This window comes from Equus asinus, chromosome 12 (genome assembly GCF_041296235.1).
Source record: "Equus asinus isolate D_3611 breed Donkey chromosome 12, EquAss-T2T_v2, whole genome shotgun sequence".
Classification (NCBI taxonomy): Eukaryota; Metazoa; Chordata; class Mammalia; order Perissodactyla; family Equidae; genus Equus; species Equus asinus.
The window spans coordinates 85,303,640-85,322,781 of NC_091801.1; the positions used below are offsets into that span (position 1 = coordinate 85,303,640).

Genomic DNA, 19,142 nt, shown 5'->3' on the forward strand with positions numbered 1-19,142 from the left:
AGACAAAACATGCGCTTTGTCCAAACCATAAAGAAGACCAACAGTGCCCCGTCCTGCCTTCTCTGAGCGGCTGCTGCCTCTTTACAATTGACAGCTCTAGCTCACCTCTAGTCTGTCCTCCAGAGAAGATGTGTTGAGATACTGTCACAGAATTCCTCCCCCTCCTGGCAGCATCCAGAGCAAAGCCCAGCTTCCTTAAGCCCTTCCCCATTCACCCAAAGAAGCCAAATCCCATAGGAAGTCCTTCCTAGCACGCCCTTCCTGTGACTCCATGCGGCTCCCCATGGCGTGTGGGCTCCCTCACCACGATAAGCAGTAAGCCTGACTTGTTCGACTGCAGACGTGTCCAGTGGGCTTCCGCTGGAGAGCGCTGACACAGTAACTATACTAAGGCTAAAGAAAGTTAATTCTTCAATCAAAAATGTTTATTCACATAAGTAATCATTAAACCCATGCTTGTTTTCAAGATGAAATGACAAGAAGTATCCATGTCTCCATCACATTCCCTGCCGTGGAAAGCGTCACTGTCATCAGTGCCTGTTGAAAACCACAGAGAGAAGCCAGCACAGGACCCTAGCTCGCTTAACACCCAGCGCAGGTGCCCTGTGCCACCTGCCTTCTGGCTAACCAGGGCTACCGTTCAGTGGCTCTGACCTGGAAGTGCCTTCAGAACAGAGACTGTTGCATTTTAACACACAGGCCAGCACCTAGTCCAGGGACAGGCACACCCTACATGTCAACCATGGAATGAATGAATGAACTTTATCTAACACAAGCCGCACAAGCACCGCCTGTCCCAGGACCAGGGAGAGAGAATGCGGCAGCCTTCTGGACTTTGGCTTGGCATCAACATCGGCGGTGAGGCGCTTCAGGAGTGCAGGCGGCAAAACTCAAAGCCCAGGGGAATGTATGGAGGCACATTTGGGGGAAGCAGGTGGAAGAAAGAGATGCTGCATGGCAGGGGGGGGGAGCTGTGGGTGGTGAGGGCAGTGTGGACAGCTGTCGGGGGAAAGTCAAGGAGTATGAACTCCATACTGCAGGCAGTGATGAACCATGGACCCTTCCAGGGAAGAGCCTGGAAGAGGTTTGAGCACAGGCAGGAAGATCAGCAAGGACTATAGTCACGCTGCAGGCAGGAAGGGCCTGCACTGGGGGGCACTGAGGGGAGCTGGTCCCAGCACTGCAGCTCCCAAGGCAGCCCCTTCCCCATCGGGGCCCAGACGCTGCATCCCAGGCAGCAGGATGGCACGGCCCCATCTGCCACCAAAACATTCTATGTTTCTCGAATGTCTTCTTTGTCTCAGGCTTATCAGGCATTGGAGACCTTTCAGAATGTCCAAAATGCAAACAACCCCCCCCCACACACTACCACCCACACACTGCAACTTCTTGACTCCCGTGCTCACCACGGAAGAGCGTCTCTTGTCCCCATGGGTGCTCACTCCTCTGGACCCACTTCACATCATCCTCATCTCCTCCCTTGCCATTGCAACTTCCAGCCTTTCGGCTCCTGTGCAGCAGCCTGTGCCCTCTACTCTCCTCCATCCCACTTCGGCCTGCTTTTTGCTGTTATCCAGCAGCTTCCTGGCGCTGGGAGGACTCTAGCGCCAGGCTCCAAATCCTCCTCTCTACCCCAGTTGCTCTCATGACCCTTGGGCATTCAGCTTCTGTCTTCTGAACCCCTCTCACCTCGATGCCCTTCTCTCGAGTCAAGACCAGGATCATGTCTGCAGCAGATCCCAACTTGTCCTCAGCACTGCAGACAGGGATGATGTCACTCCCCTGCTTAAACTCCTTCAGAGGACTTCCAGTCCAGATGGTGGACCAAACTGACCCGGGATCCCAGTTCCCACTCTTAAAACATAAAATTTCTAGATAAAATACTTTTAAACTTAAAATATATATCCAAGCAGGAATGCAAGAAATAAACATGAAAAGAAACCCTCAGCTGTGAGGGAAGAGTTGCAGCTATGGCATTTTAGACAAGTTGTGCTGAGGAAACAAGAATTAGTGTTCAGGTCCCACGAGGGGAAGGAGCCCTGGCAAGACCCCAGCTCTGGAGGGCTCCACCTGGGAGCGTTAAGGACGGAGCCTTACCAAAATCACAACCCTTACTCGACTCAGCTCTGCCCTGATCGTTGAAGGTAATCCGCCCCACTCTCTCTGCCTGGCAGAGAGCAAGGAGAACTCTTTCCAGAAGAAGATAACACCATTCAGAACCTCTGCAGTTTTTTTAATGCACGTTATCTAGGCCCTTTAAAAGATAGGATTATATGACTGAAAACCAAGAGGAAAAATAAGATAACAGAATCAGACCTAGAGGTGACTAAAAGATTGGAGATAGCAAAAAAAAAACCAAACTTTAAAATAAATATGACTAATATGTTAAGGAAAAGGCAGGAGGAAATGGAGATACATGGAAGATAATATGGCGAATTTCCCAGGAGAATTGGATTCTATAAAAAAGAAACTGAGCATCTTTAATGGAAAAATAAATTAACTGAAACTAAAAATTCAGTAGATGGGTTTAAAAGCAGATTACACAAGTCAGAAGAAAGGATTAGTGAACCAAAAGGTCAATAGAAGCTGTGCAAACTTACAAAGAGAAAAAGGAATGGATAGAGGAAAAAAAGCATATGATACGTGACAGGGAAAGTAAAAAAGTAGAGTGCCAGAGGGAGAAGAAAGATAGAATGGAGAAGTAACGTCTGAAGAAATAATGCCTGAAAAATTTTAAAACCAGTAAGACACTGTGAAAATTAATAAAGGGAAACCTCACTTAAAATAAAGTCAAGAGGCCAGAAAGGAAGCACTCTCACACAGTACCACCTGAGGTCATTTGCAGGAAAGGTGGTCAATTACAGACCCCAACAAGAAGAAATGTACCTTGCATCCCAAACAGAAATCAACTACCCCAGCAACTCGGCCAATGAGAAACCGTCACCACTCTGAAGTCTTGCTTTCCTCCAGTGGACTTTAGTTCAAAACAACCCCTCGCAATTTCCTCCTTTTTCCCTGTAAAATCACGTTCCTCTCCTTTGATTGTTGGACCTGCCTATGGCTTTTGCCACAGCCTGTGGGTCCTGAACTGCAATTCCTTGCTTTTTCCTGAATAAACTCATTTTGCTGGTAGAATTGGCTGTTTTATTTTTCAGGTTGACATACATGGTGTCAGAAGTGGGATCTGAAGGAGGCGACCCTCAAGAGACGATGGGCCCCAGAATTGAGCGAGGTACCTGCTCTAGGCCCCTGGAGCTCATGGCTTCTGTGAGTCGCGGCCTACTTTTGGCTTGGTGAGTTTCCTGTCAGATTCTCAGCTCCACTTTTCTTGTGATTTGAGCTGTCTGACTTTATTCAGAAAGGGGAGAGGGTTTTTCTCTCTCGGAAAAGGGTTAGCGTCATTTCAGGAGGTTTCATCCTAGGCTCCATCTTCACAGAGAAAGACTTTGTCCTTTCAGGGGAAGGGTTAGAGTCTTCCCCAACCAGTGCTTGTCTGTCTTCTGAGGTGCGTGGCAGCAACTTTCCTTTTGGGGGTCAAGCTAGCAGGGATTTTCTTTTGGTTTTGGATTTTCTTTGGTTTTGGTTTCCTCCTGGAATCAACTTGGGCTTTTGAAGCTGGGAAATGGGATCCCAGTCATCTCAATGATCTGAGGGCAGCCCTTCTTAAGGGGTCCCAGCCAGGTTTAAGTTTAAGAATTTTGGACCCCCTGCATGTGCGTTTTTAACTAAGTGGGCCAAACTGACCAAGAATAGCCTGGAATTACAATGGCCATAATGGGGAACTTTCAATCTCCCCAAACTCGTTTTTCTTAAAACCAAATAGTAAGACTACGGCTCTAAAATTAAGCAAAACAAACGGTACATTTATTTTAATTGTACCTGGAGCTTCCAAACAGGCACAAAACTCTAAAACCACCTCACCGTAAGGTACTATATCTAAATTAGCTGAAACAACTAAAACATTGAAGGAAGACAAAAATGGCTTCTGAGGCTTCTTCCCTTTCCCTTCCCGTTTTCTTCGTCTTCTGCTCAGGCCCCACTCTGGCGCCATCTCCCTCCTTCCCTCTGTGCTTCTAGTGCTGAAACTTGGGCCATCTGAGCAAGTAACCTTAACTTAGTCCATCTTCCAGAAGCACAATTTGGAATCACCTATTCTTTTGAACTTTGTACCTGAGACGTGGCTGAAATTCTTAAAACAAAAGCTATAAGGTCTCTGTGTCTTTCTATGTCTTATGTATGTCTATGTACATGTGTGATATTTTTCTACCTCCAAAGGGTATTTCAAAATTAATTACATTTTTTTTTAAAGATTTTTTTTTTCCTTTTTCTCCCCAAAGCCCTCTGGTACATAGTTGTGTATTTTTAGTTGTGGGTCCTTCTAGTTGTGGCACGTGGGATGCCACCTCAGCGTGGCTCGATGAGTGGTGCCATGTCCTCCCCCAGGATCCGAACTGGTGAAACCCTGGGCCGCCGAGGCGGAGCGCTTGGACTTAACCACTCGACCACGGGTCTGGCCCCCTAATTTTGGTTTAAGGAAAATCAAGTGCTTATATAAATTAACGGTTTCTAAAAATTCTCAGAAATATAATAGAAACTAACCAAAATGCTTTTCAGGTTCCTATGATCTGGGAAAATGTTTGAAATTAGAGCTAGTTTAAGTTTGTTGGTTTAATTGAAACAGACATGTCTTTAGAGCTATCAACATTAAATATAATACTTTTATTCTACATGAGTTTATTGGTCAAATAAGCTCATATTATCTCTGTTGCAAAATTTGTCAACAAGAAAATTCACTTGAGATAATGGCTGTCTAATATCTCATGAAGTTTTTTGAGTAATCTAGACATAATTGTTGGGAACAAATTATTATTATTATTTTTAAAGATTTTTTTTTCCTTTTTCTCCCCAAAGCCCCCGGGTACATAGTTGTATATTTTTAGTTGTGAGTCCTTCTAGTTGTGGCATGTGGGCTGCCACCTCAGCATGGCCTAATTAGCGGTGCCATGTCCGCGCCCAGGATCCAAACCAGTGAAACCCTGGGCCCCTGAAGCAGAGCGCGTGAACTTAACCACTCAGCTACAGGGCCAGCCCCTGGGAACAAATTATTTTGATAGATGAAAATGGGATGAAAGTTTTTAGGTACAATAATTATGTTTTGTGGTATGTGTGCTTAAAAATAACATCCCCAAATCTTTTTGGGTAACTTAAAACTTTAAAGTTTTTGCTAAGTTAAATTAAATTATGAAATTTCATTGAATATCTGGATCATTTCCCAAACAATATAAAATACTAAAACATTAATTAATGAACATGGATTTATCTATTTTTGGCTCCCTATTGCAAAGAAACTAAATTCTAGTCTGTTAGTAATCATATCTTGTGCCACATTTAAAGATTGCACTATTTATTTATCAAAATAATTTCCTGTGTTGGGGCTGGCCCCGTGGCCGAGTGGTTAAGTTCGCGCGCTCTGCTGCAGGCGGCCCAGTGTTTCATCGGTTCGAATCCTGGGCGTGGACATGGCACTGCTCGTCAGACCACGCTGAGGCAGCGTCCCACATGCCACAACTAGAGGAACCCACAACGAAGAATACACAACTATGTACCGGGGGGCTTTGGGGAGAAAAAGGAAAAAATAAAATCTTTAAAAAAAAATAATACATAATAATAATAATAATAATAATAATTTCCTGTGTTGTTTCTATCAGGTCTTTACTTAAGAGAACTGAGTCGTCTTAGTATTGAAGGAGTTAAGTTTTTCTTACAACCATATAACCTTTTGTATTTGCCTTTGAAACATGTTATTATTACTTTGGTCAAATACATACTTAAGTATTATTTCATGATGATCTGTGAACCTGTTTGGTCAAGTGTCCAAACCTTTTGATATTTTTGACAAGTTTCCCAAAATATTCAAATTCTAAATGAAGTATTTTCAACCTGGATATAACTTTGGGATTTTCCACAGGGCACCTGAGACGTCTCAAAAGATTTATTCCCTCTCCTTATCAAAAAAGAGATATCACACTAATTAGGCTTATTTCATATGTCAAATTACATGAGAAGCATGGTTGAATAAGTGATAATAAATGTTTTTAGATTATATTGTATGGGTGAATATTACTAAAAAGTATTCTAGAAATTGTATAAAATGCCTAAACATCTCCTGTGTCCTAATGTAATGTTATTACCTGTAATCCTAGTTACTATCTAAAATATGTCACAAGAAGACCCAAGTTTCCCTGTCAACTGCCTTCGCTCAATGCATTTTCAAGTCTTCTGTCCGTTATAGACAGTTGTTGCTTTACTCTGATGCTTTCACAAATATGTTTCATTTTCAAAGAAACTTATGGAAAAGACTTTGAAAAGTCCTCTGGAATCCAAGTTTTAATAATTTTAAAATCATAACATTGAACTGGGTGGGAATTTCTGGAACTCCAGTGGAGGACTGATTGCTTTGATGTTTTGCTTTCCAGATGGAAAGGACCCCTTTTGCTCCTCTCCTTTAAGCTCTCTATAACTCCCAGCAATTTGGTAAAGTGTATCTTTGCAACAAGGTTGAAACATTTGTCTTTTTCTCTCTACATAATCCCTTAAATTTTCTTTTCATGACAATATATGTATTTGCATGGGTTCAGGTCTATTCTCCTTGTAACGGGACACAATTGGAAATGTTGGCTACATTACCAAGGCTTTGACTAGAATGTCATATTCAGGAAAGATGTACATAGACTCAGAAATGACCAGACAACTTTAAGGAACTGCTTGGAAAAAGCAACCTAGTACCTTGCTTACAAGTTTTCAGCAAAGTAATCTTATGGAGCTTATATGGTCAATCACAGTTTTTGTTGTGTTTATAAAAATAATCAGCTGAAGTTTTTAATAAAAACAAATTAGTTTTACTATAATTATCTTTAATAAAAATGGGGGTAATTGTAGAGAGAGAAATTATGTTTGTACCTTTGTAGATGTTAAACTTTTTAGTCCTATTAATTGTCTTTAAAGTTTTGTTACACCTATGAGCTGGACTGGATCCGAAATTCTTCTAGTTTCCTTAAATGTCTGGATATGATACTCTAGACTAATGTTTCCAACTTTACTGCCCTTGAAATTTCCTTAGAAGGGACTATACCTCACTACCCATATGGCAGCCAATCTTCAGGGACTTGAGCCTTGGTTGCACGTCTCACAGCTAAAGAAGGCTCCACCTGACATCTGGTCCTTTACAAACACTGGAGACCTCAAGTCAAATTGACCAGGAGGAGAAGTAGCTGACGTCTGAGGCAGAGAGCTTTCCCAAGACGACCAAACCAGGCCTGTATATCCTCTTCTCACTGTTGTTTCTTACTTTATTTTCTCTCTCCCCTTCCTGGAAGGACGGTGCCCTTGTCTGCATTTCCCAATCCCTTACAAAAGGGGGAAACCTCTTCTTTCGATTATAGGCTTTCAGAAACAGCCTCCTTACGATCCCGCGACAAATTAATCTTTTCGCTTTCTTTTTCTGAAGGGTTAGAAAGTTCAGCATTCACAGAAGTCTTTCTTTCATCTGGACTGTTACCTGTCTCTGAGCTCTTATCCAAATCCATGGTCTCTGAATTTGCAACCCTACAGGCAGTATTACTGGATAACGCATTTGACTCCCAAACAGTTATTTCGAGATGACAATACTGTTTTAATATGTCTTTTTGAATTTTTGCAAGAGTTCATCAGCTATTGCTTCATGTTTATTCCTGCACTGTCTTCCCAATGCACTCAGTTAATTCTTTCAGTTTGAGTGTGCTCTTACCGTATTTGCTGTTCTGTTTTGTCTTCATAACAAATCAGAAGCCTCTCACTGGTTCACCCCATTAAGCCTCTATTTAGCCGGTTACCTTCAGGTTTGGGCTCCTAGTTTGGAACCATCAGACAATTTGGATTTGTCATGTTACTTTCAATTCTGTTTTGTATAAATACTTTAAGTTTTGTATTTTATTGCCTGTCAAACCTTTGTAAACATGACGTACCTCATGAGGTGACGTTAGCACAGCAATCTGAAATGATTTCCAATGCTTATGACCTTGGACGACTATAGACTTTGAATGAGAAGTGCCTGCGAGTTCTCCCTCCTAACCTTCCTGGTTTCTCAAGTGTGGCCTAAATGGTTTCCAAGCACTATGCACTCTCCCTCCAACGTGGATCATGACGAGAAGGAAAGGTCCTTCCCGGCACCGAGGGACAAGACCACTAAGTGCAGAAATCCTGACTCTCGATCAGTGATGCTTTCAGAGAATGATCTTGATCAGAAGGGAGGAATGTGAAAATTAATAAAGGGAAACCCATTTAAAATGGATTCTGGAGGCTGGAAGGGGGAGCTCTCACACTCAAGGTCAATTACAAGAAAGACAGTCAATTACAGACCCCACTAGAAAGAAGTCATCAATAGGAAGAATCATCAATTACAGACACCAACCAGAAGAAGCGTACATTGCATCCCAAACAGAAATCAACTACCCCAGCAACTCGGCCAATGAGAAACCGTCACCACTCTGAACTCTTGCTTTTCTCCTGTGGACTTTTGTTCAAAACAACCTCTCCCAATTTCCTCCTTTTTTCCTATAAAATGACATTCTTCTCCTTTGATCATTGGCTTTTGCTATAGAATGTGGGTCTCAAATTGCAATTCTTTGTTTTTTTCCTGAATAAACTCATTTTGCTGGTAAAATAATTGCCTGTTTTATTTTTCAAGTTGACATCAACCCACAATCTACCAAAAGTAACACAAAAAGGTTATGCTGACCTCATAAAATTCTCTAATTTACTTTATGAGCCCAACGTTATGAGTTGAATTGTGTCCCGTCCTGTCCCGTCCCCCCCTCCCACCACCAAATTCGTATGTTGAAGTTCTAATCCCCAGCACTTCAGAATGTGACCCTATTTGGAAATTAGTCATTGCACATGTAATTAGTTAAGATAAGATCGTACTGGAGTAAAGTGGGCCCCTAATCCAGTGTGACTGTGTCCTTATAAAAAGGGGAAATTTGGACATAGATGCCCTTTCTGTTTCCAGCCACCACAGCGAGAGTACCTGCTGTCATGTCTGTGCATCTGCAATGAATGGTCGTGCAGAACAGCTCCAGCTCCCTGATCAAGGGGAACATGCAGACGTGCAGCACTGAACCCGACAATCTGAAGGCCCTCAACTCCTCCTGCTCCACTGGGCTCATTCACTGCAAGACGGCAGGTGTGGAGCCGGCAGCCAACAGCAAAGGTGTCATGGTGGTCATGAAGCGGAGATGTGGCTAGCAAAAGCTGGCCACCTCCTACATGCAGACCACCATCAATAAGAATGGCCAGGCCACTCTCAGCAGCATCCAGCACACGATCTGAAACAACAAGTACCACCCTTATCTGTGCATGGCCGCCATCCGCAGAGCCAGGGCCATACTGCACAGCCAGAAGCTGGTGATGGTGAAGAGGAAGCAGACCCTCCCCACCAAGAGCTCCTGAGCATACCACCCCCAAAGCAAAAGATATCGACCAACTTTTCTCAAAAACATTGTACTGGAGGCCCTAGTGAGTGTGATAGGACAAGAAAAAAAGCCATGTTTATTTATAACAATATGGTCATGACATAAAAAAGTCCTAAGAAATCTACAAAAAAACTACTAGAACTAACAAATGAGTTGGACAAGGTCATAGGATACAAAGTCAACAACAAAAAAAATCATGTAACTATGTACTGCTAGGAACATGAAATTTTAAAACTATATATCCATCAAAAAATCATAAAATGCTTAGGGATTATGGCAGAGGCTCCTAAGCCCACTCCCAGGTTTGACGACTCACCAGGAGGACTCCCAGGACTCAGCATGTCCTCCTGCTCAAGGCTATGATGTATGACAGAGAAAGGATATAAAGCAAAGGCAGCAAAGGGAAAAGACTCATGGGGCAAAATTTGAGGGAACCCAGGTGCAAGTTTTCAAGAGTCTTCTCCCTGTGGAGTCACATAGGATGGACTTGATTCCTTGAGCGATGAGTTTTGACAACACGCGTGAAATGTTGTCTATCAAGGAAGCTTATTAGAGACTCGAGGTTCTCATAGGGGGCTGGTCACATAGGCACCCTCTGCCTAGCATGTACCAAAATTCTAGACTCCCAGAAGGAAATCAGAAGGTCAGCATAAGCCATGTTGTTTGAACAGTTTAGCACAGTGAGCCATTCTTATCAGTTTATGAGTTCTAGGGATTGTGGGAACCCTTCTGAAATCATCCCAGATGACAACCAAGGGCCAACCTTGCAAGAAGACCTTTCTAAGGATACTAGTCTCAGGCCAGCTATGCTAACTCTTTCTGCAAGTGATAAATTTAACAAAACATGTGCAATGCATGTCTACTGAAAACTACAAAGCATTTCTGAGAGAGATTTTAAAATACCTAAATAGAGAGATGTACCGTGTTCATGGATCAGAAAACTCAATAGTGTTAAGATTTCAATTCTCTCCAAATTGATGTAGAAATTCAACACAATCCCAATCAAAATCCCAGCAGGCTTCTTTATAGAAATTGACCAAAACCTGGGGCTGGCCCCGTGGCAGAGTGGTTAAGTTCGTGCGCTCCGCTGCAGGCGGCCCAGTGTTTCGTTGGTTCGAATCCTGGGCGCGGACATGGCACTGCTCATCAAACCACACTGAGGCAGCGTCCCACATACCACAACTAGAAGGACCCACTACGAAGAATATACAACTATGTACAAGAATATACAACTATGTACGGGGGGCTTTGGGGAGGAAAAAGGAAAAAATTAAAAAATCTTAAAAAAAAAAAGAAATTGACCAAAACCTTAAAATTTATATGGAAATGCATAAGATTTAGAAAAGCCAAAACAGTTTTGAAAAAGAACAAAGTTGGAGGACCTACACTACCTGATTTAATGGTTTACTATAAAGCTACAATAATCAAGGCAGTGTGATATTGTCATAAGGAAAGACATATAGATCAGTGGAACAGAACAGAGAATCCAGAGATAGACCTATACATATTCCTTTAAACAAATGGTAATGGAACAATTGGCTATCAATATTAAAGAGGAAAAAAAGGACTTCAACCCTTACCTCACATCACACACAAAAATTAACTTGAAATGGATCATAGAGCTAAATGGAAAGCTAAAATTATAAAAACTTCGAGATAAAAACTTAAGTGAATATCTTCATGACCCTAGAGTAGGCAGATTTCTTAGATAGGATGTAAAAACCACAGACTTAAAAAAATCTTTGCTAAAGTTAAAAGCTTTTGCTCTTCAAAAGACACTGTGAAGGAAATTAAAAGCCACAACTGGGAGATAATATTTGCAATACATGTATTTGACAAAGAATTTGTATCCAGACTATATTAGTACTTTCACAAGTTCATAATTAGAAGACATTCAATTTTTAAAAAGGGCAAAAGATTTTAGGAACCTCATAAAAGAAGATATACAAATGGCCAAAAAGCACATGCAAATGTTTTCAACATCATTAGTCATCAAGAAAATGCAAATTAAAACCACAACGAAATACCACTCTACATTCACTGGAATAGCTAACATTAAAAGCCTTACAATAGCAAATACTGGCAGGGATGCAAAGCAACTGGAACTCTCATTCACTCCTGGTGAAAAGTAGAATGGTACAAACACTTTGGCAAACAACTTGGCAGTTTCTTATAGTGTTAAACTGATATTTACCATATGATCCAGCAATTCCACTCCTAGGTTTTTATCTGAAGATTTATACACAAATGTTCACAGCAACTTTATTTGTAATAGCCAAAAATGGAAATGACTGAAATGTCCATCAACAGGTGAATGGATGAAGCAAAGGAGATATAGTCATATAATGGAATAATTCTTAGCCGTAAAAAGGAATGAACTAATAATGCAATCACATGGATGAATCTCAAAAACAGGAAGCTGAACAGAAGAAACCAGACACACAAAAATATATGCTGTGTGATTAAAACTCCAGAAAAGACTAACTTATTAGGACCACAGGTGGGAAGTGAGGCTTGCTAGGAAAAGGCACAAGGAAATTTTGGGGGGTAACAGAAATGTTCTATACTATGTTGTAGTGGTGGTCACTTGGTACGTAGATTTGTCAGAACTCATCAAATCGTTCACTTAAAATGGGTACATTTTATGGCATGAGTATTATACCTCAGTAAACTTGCTTTTTAAAAAACTAATATGGGCAAAAGGTTAACAATACCCTTTCCTCTTCTGCTTGCGAATCTGACCTTTGGTTGACTCTCTGGCTTTGTTCCCCTGGTAGCCAGGTAAAGGCAGAATGTCAGTGAGTTAACTAGGCAACACTGCTTATGCAACAATCACTCCTATGGGTGAGCTGCATGTGGACAGGGAGGAACCATAAACGAACAATGAGTGTCTGAGAGGAAGCCGTACTCTGAGCTCCCTGGAGGACAGTGACTCCTGAAATGAGGCATGTTCCTTTTGGGGCCCCCGGAAGCTACGCCTATGGACTTGTCGCAAGACATAGTGGCTCCTGTGAGGCCTGAAGTCTGGAAGCCAAAGGTGACTCTCGCCCTGCCCGACATGGATCTCATCTTGCACGTGAGCTGTCAGCTATGAGCTACGTCCCAAGATGTAGCCTTGACAGCTACATACATCGCTCCATTATTCCTGCAGAAAAAGAAGGTGGAAGTCCACCGATGGCCAGCGATAGTTCCTGCCCTTCTGAGCAGACGGGTGCCTAGGGTGGCCTTTGGTCATCTTGTGGGTGGGGCTGGATGTTTAGTAGATTAAGAAGACCCCCTGGTGGACACTGCAATGGGTATTTCACAGAAGAGTAAGTGTAAATGGGCATGAAGCAAGTGACAACATGTTCAACCTCAGAAATTATCAAGGGAATGCAAATCCAGTCCTAAAGCAGTGCCTGGCACAGGATAAGCACTCAACAAATATTTGTTGAATGACTGAATGAAATCAAGACCACAATGAGATACCAGATAACATCCATTCAACTGAAAAAAATTAAGCAATCTGACAACGTCAAGTGTTGTAGAAGATATACAGGAAGAGGATTACTTTACACATTGCTGGTAAGCGAGTTAATGAATCAATCAATTTGGCATTATCTTGTGAAGTTAAAAACTTACATTTCTATAACCCAGAATTCTGCTCTTTGGTGTGTCCAAGGTAAACTTTTGCACGTGTATGCCTGGAGACATACATAAGAATGTTCACTGTGTCATTGTTCATATTGGCAAAAAACCTATAAGCAACCCAAATGTCCACAGACAAGATTATGGATATGCAAATTGTGGTACACGCACAGAATAGAAGAGTGTCCAGCAATCGAAATGAAGGACTGATGGCTGCCTGCAACAATATTATAATGATCTTTTTCTCTGATCACAAGGCAATACAATTAACAATAAGATAATAAAAAATATATTTGGAAACTAAAATACTCTTTGTTGGCTCTGCCTTGAAGATGTCATGTTTCTCAGCAGGGACACTCTTGCATTTGGGCAGAACATGTGGTGCTGGCCTGCCCAGCACAGCGCAGGCGGGCTGAGCATTTTGCGTACTAACACTCCACAGTCCTTGTGACAGTCAAAAAAGCCCACACACGTTTCCAAATGTGCAGCCTTTGGGTGAGACCCACTGCCCCCCCCCTCCTTCCACCAGGATAAAGTCACACTCTCTGACACAGCCTCGAGGCCCCATGGGATATGCCTCTGCAGACGTCCCTGCTCTGCACACTTCAGCTGTCCCAAACTCGCTCCACTCCGGGTCTTTGCACGTTCCCCTCTCTGTCCCCACCCGACGTTCCTTTAACCTGGCGGCTCCTTCTTACTGATTAGATCTTCAGGAGTCATTCCCCTGGAGCGCTCCCTTGACCCCCCAGCACGGCTAGATGCCCTTTGCCTGGGCTCCCCCGTCACAGCCCTCAGGCACTGTATGGTCACTGCCTGTCTGTTGATCTGTGTGTCCCACTTCATTGTAATTCTCTGTAACGTGTGTGGTGCCACCTTTGCCACCTCTATGCCTAGTATGGCATTTGGCACATGAGTGGTACTCAATAAATCTAGTCCTCATTGAACTGCCTTGCATGTTAAAGAGCACACGGCAGTCCAACATGGAGGTAGGGGTGGGAATGGGAGAGATCCCTCAAGGCCTGCACCCAAAAGACACCCAAAGAGAAAGAATTAGCCCTCCCACAGGTGATTTGCTCACTGATGCCAGTCTTTCAGGATCTGGCTTTTAACTTGTATGAAAGAGATGGTGGTTTTCTTCTTGCACTCTCCCTTCCACTCCCAACGCTACTGTCCTAGTTGAGGCCCACATTGCTTCCCACCTGAACCCCTGCAAGAGCCTCTGAGTCACTGGCCTGTCCACCTCCAGTCTTGAACAAACCATACCTTGATGACAGCACTCCCAGCTTCAAGCCTTCCAAGAACTGCCCTTGGCCTGCGGCTAATCTGAGCTCCTGCGGTGGCGCAGTCAAGGTCGTCCGGGGTCTAGCTCCACCCGCTCTCCTCGCCAGCCTCTGCCTCAAACTCAATGCCACACCACAGCCTTGCGCCCTCCCCTGGGCCTCTTATTCTGTATGCTACTCAGCTGAGCATCCCCAGGAAGGCATTCCCCCGGCTGACCAGGGGCCCCGCTCTGGGCTCACAGCTCCCCGTGTGTGATTCTGTCATAGCTCTGGCCACTTTGTCCCCTGGAGATAGTGAGCTTATTTATTTTGTGTCTCCAGCCCTTGACACACAACAGTGCTCAATAAATGGCCATTGAACTGAGACCCGAGTCTGAGAGGAGACTTGGGGACCTTGGAGAGCAACCCAGCTGCCTGGAGGCGCCTCCCACCTCGCCCCGCCATGTTGGTGAGTGAGACATCTCCTTCTGAGCAAACCGCAGTCTGACTTCCTCTTGAAGTTGCCATTTCTAACATCATCTCCGAGTTATCTGTCTGTCTTCCGTCGCCTTCTCCCTCTGCCCACCCAGTGCCCTCCAGCGTGCTCCTTGGAAGGTCTCACCTGCCAAGTCCCCGCTCACCTTCTTTTGCTGCATTCTCCCCGATTTCAGTGCTGGTCTCGGCATTTACTCGTCCCTTCCCAGCCCTCACTTGCTACTCTGCCGATGGCCATCATGGCTGAGTGCAGTGTCCTCTCCGGCTCCTCCACTCCTGGCCCTCATGCAGGCACTTCCCCTGCAGGATTTCACCCTCCTTCCACCCCAATGAGCTCACCTCCTAACTTGCAGCCTCCCAGAGCAATGCCAACCAAGGCTCCCCCTTAGCCCATGTGCTCCAGGAATGGACTAGACCAGCTTTCTGCTAAGGCATCTTACCATTTGGGGCACTCCCCCTCCCACCAATGAGGTCAAGGCCACACACCTCTCACCCTGCTCCTCCAGTCCCGCCAGGTGCAAATCTCCAGGTGTCCTCCCATCTCACTTCTATCTAGGTCCTTCCTACACGGTCCACAGACCTGCTGAGGGACACCCCTCACCCCTTCCTTTCCTTCCACCTCCTAGGTTCCCCAAGGCTTCAATCTGCCCTTCCTCCCCCATGTGCAGAGGGCCTGCTCCATGCCACATGTCCCTGGGCCTTCACACTCCTTTGTAGCCCCCTCTCATGGGCCTTTGCCATCCTGTCCTGAGACCATCCAAGGCTGGGAGGACAGTCTCAGGGCAGGGCAGCCTGGTGTCCTCCCAATGATGCCTCAGGGGCCTCAGCATGGCCAGCCAGCCTTGTTCACCCACTCTGCCCACTCGTCACACCTCCGCCACTCTCCCCAGTTCCAGCACCTCCTCTCTCAGCACAGGACCAAACAGTAGCTGATGCCTACGGAGCACTTCCTATGAGCTTACGTACCCCATGTCACACAGACCTGCAAACCAGCCTGCTCTGCGTGCACGCGGCGTACAGGCCCCTGTGCACACCACCAGCCTCCCCCACGGCTGCCTCCTCTTCCCTGGCTTCTGTTCTTCCTCCACACGACACACTGGTTCCTGCCTCAGGACTTTTGCTCTGCCCCCTCATGCCCAGCTCTCAGCAGGCTGTCCCCTCAGAGGCCCTGCAGTCTTCCCTGCGCACCTGTCCCCTCTCTGCCATCACCCTGCTCTAATGCCTTTGCAGCCCTTGCCCTTGATGCAACTTTGCTGGAGCAGGCCCCCTCCTGTCTGTCCACACGGTGTGCCCAGGGTTTTGATGCGTCTGCACACAGCTGGGACCTGCCTGAGTCATTGGTTGCTGAATAGACAGATAAACAGATGGGGGAGGCAGGATTACGAGTGCCGTTTCACGGGGGAAGACTCTGGTTCATGGAGGTTAAATAATCACCCAGAGGCACGTGGCAGGTCGAGTGGGCTCCGACCAGCACAGTAAAAACCAAAAGACGTGCGAGAAAAATGGCGCTAGAGACGCAACACTCAAAAACTTCATCAGTGATACATTTAAAAAGTGACAGGAACTTAATTAAAATGATAGCACAGTTTTATATATGTTAAATGGTTAAGAATTCAAAAAGACTGCAATAAATATGGCATTTACCTTGAAGAAGACCTGAGGCTAGTTTGTGAAAGCGGGTGCGGGAAGGCTGGGACTCGTGGGTTATTGTGAAATGGGTTGTCTGAAATCGGATGGAGAAGTGTGACACTGGGTGTGGGGCAGTGACGCTTGGTCAGCTGAGGCAGCTGGCAGTGTCACGGTGTATGAGTTCCTGCATTTCCAGGTTGTGGTCTGCTTAGCTGGCACAGTTTTTGCTTTCTGTTTTCACCACCATTTCTCATGGACAAAATTGCACATAAACAAACGAAATTTGCCTCATGCTCAAATTGTTCCCAAAAGTGTCAATCACATTGAAACAAATTCACATTTTCAAAACAAGTATTATAGCAAAACTGTATTTTGGGGGCATTCCCTCCGGTAACTAGTTTTTCAAAATCAGATAAACTAAGAGTCCCAACTGCCCCAGATAAGGGTACTCATCTGCATCCTAGAATTGTGGCACAATATTCCTCAAGCTGAGGCCCAAGGACCCAGACAGGCTGGAGAAAGGTTCTGGGATCAGAAGTGTCCCATCTAAGGGACATCGGCCTAAACGCTGTGTCAGAAGATGATGGAGAGAGAGGATCAGCACGGGGGTCTGAGTGCTGACTGGCCTAAGCAGGTGTCCGTCATCGCCGCCCAGCAAATGAGCTTAGATCTAGAAAGGTCTTGTGTCAGAAACCCAGGACTCCATAGGAGATTCTAAGGAGACTGGGTTAGGGAAAGTCTTTACTTCTGATCTGGCTGGAGAAGGGAGAAGAGAAGAGACGCATTCCTAGGACCAGGCAGACAGAGCTGGCCAAAAATGTCACGGGAAGAAGTGACACTTCCTCAGGGGGCAAGCCTGCCACTGAGATCTGGCTGGAGCCCAGGCAAGGGACAAGCCGGCTGGATAAGCTGACCCCAGGCTCACAGCCCAGACCTCCACCGAGGGCTCACGTGCAGGTGTGGGCACCAGGGCAGCCTCTGGGCCAAGGGTGCAGAGGTCTGTGTGGCTGCAGAGATGGTTGGCCAACACCTGCAGGTTGGGCTCTAATCCTGCGCCAATCCCACTATCTGGCACTTGGCTTGGTGACCTTCTCAGGACAACCCAGTGTGTATCTCCCGATCTTGCGACTGTAGGGCTCCTGCACACCACTGCAGCAGTCCCTCCGTGAGCCCTGGGCACAGGCAGATGAAGACTCGAGTCTCAGAAGTCATCATGACCAGTGTGGAGCACCACGTGCAGCACTGACCTCAGCACTTAGCCTTAGCTGTCCTCTGACCCTTAAGACAAACCGAGGGTGGGTGTTATTATCCCCACTCCACAAATGAGCTGGCCCAGCCTGCAGTGAACCCCCATTCCCAGTCCCACCCAGCCAGCAGAAGGCGAGCTAGGATTTAAACGTCGCCCGCCAGATGCGAGCCTGAAATCAGGCCCCTCCATCGCCTGCTGCTTCCCTGAGTGTTTGAGGAGATTCCTGATGACACTTCCTTTCGAAGGGTCTGTTCCGACAGGGCTGAGCTGAGGGCTGACTCACTCATCCACTCAGGAACCTGGTCGGCCTTTGGCTGCAGGGCCAGTAAGGGTCTGATACAGAGGCACCAGGTCAGGCTCAGGTGTCCCAGAGCAGGGGGGAGGCATGAACTGGGGCCGGGGGCTCACGTGGCACGTGGGGTGGGCACAGCGCCCGGCTCGAAGGAGACATGTGAGGAATAGGGAAATGTCTAGGGGAGGGGTCGGCATCCACAAAGGCACAAAGTCCACATGAGCTGTGAGGGCACAGGAGACGAGCGTGGCAAGCAGGGAGGTCTGGACTTTCCCCGCAGGCTGAGGGAACAAGGGAAAGGGCAGGAACGGGCAGGGTCCACGTGCTTGCTCCGCAAGGATTCACTGAGAGCCTCTGAAGTGCTGCCAGTGGACTCAAGGGACCCAACGGAGACTACACTGTCCTGCAGCCCTGGGCTCACAGATCATATAAGCATATGTCTCCTTCCTCTACTCAAAACCCTCCAAGCCTTACCATCTCACTGGATGTAAAACCCAAAGTCCCTATCTTAGCCACAAACCCCATCCCCTGCCTCTCTGCCTCAGATCCCCCCTCTCTCTCTGTGGAATTCCACTCCATCTCACAGGTCTCCTTGATAGTCTTCAAAACTGCACCAAGCCTGCTCTCATGCCCCAGGGCCTTTGCACTGACTGTCCCCTCTGTCTGGAAGGCTTTGCCCCAAACGGCCTCATTTCCTGTTCCCTCCCTTATTTCAAGTCTCCTCCTAAGCATCGCCTTGTTAGGGAGGGCCTCCCGACCACTCTGCACTAAAGAACGTTCCCCCTGCTCTCCCCTCCTCCTACATCACTCCTCCCCATGGCACGTAGCACCACCACCCTATCATCCCTGTATCTATTGTGTGCATGTCGTCCTGCCAGGATGTCAGCTCCGTGGCAGCAGGGCTGGTGAGAGATGGTGGTGGACCCCTGCCCTGGAGCAAACGACCAAGCACACAGCCCTCACAGTAGCCATGAGACAGCATGGCCACCCCATGCTGAAGAGAAGGAAGCTGAGGCATGCAGAGGGTCGTGCAGTCTTCCATCAGCTAGCTGTAACTGGCAGTGTGGGGAGCTTCACTCAGG

General features: G+C 46.0%; 1 pseudogene; it reads left to right on the forward strand.

Annotated features, from left to right (window-relative positions):
- The first annotated feature begins 457 nt into the window (after positions 1-457).
- Positions 458-17,883, forward strand: LOC139039956 (large ribosomal subunit protein eL28-like; annotated as a pseudogene).
- The last annotated feature ends 1,259 nt before the right edge of the window (positions 17,884-19,142 follow it).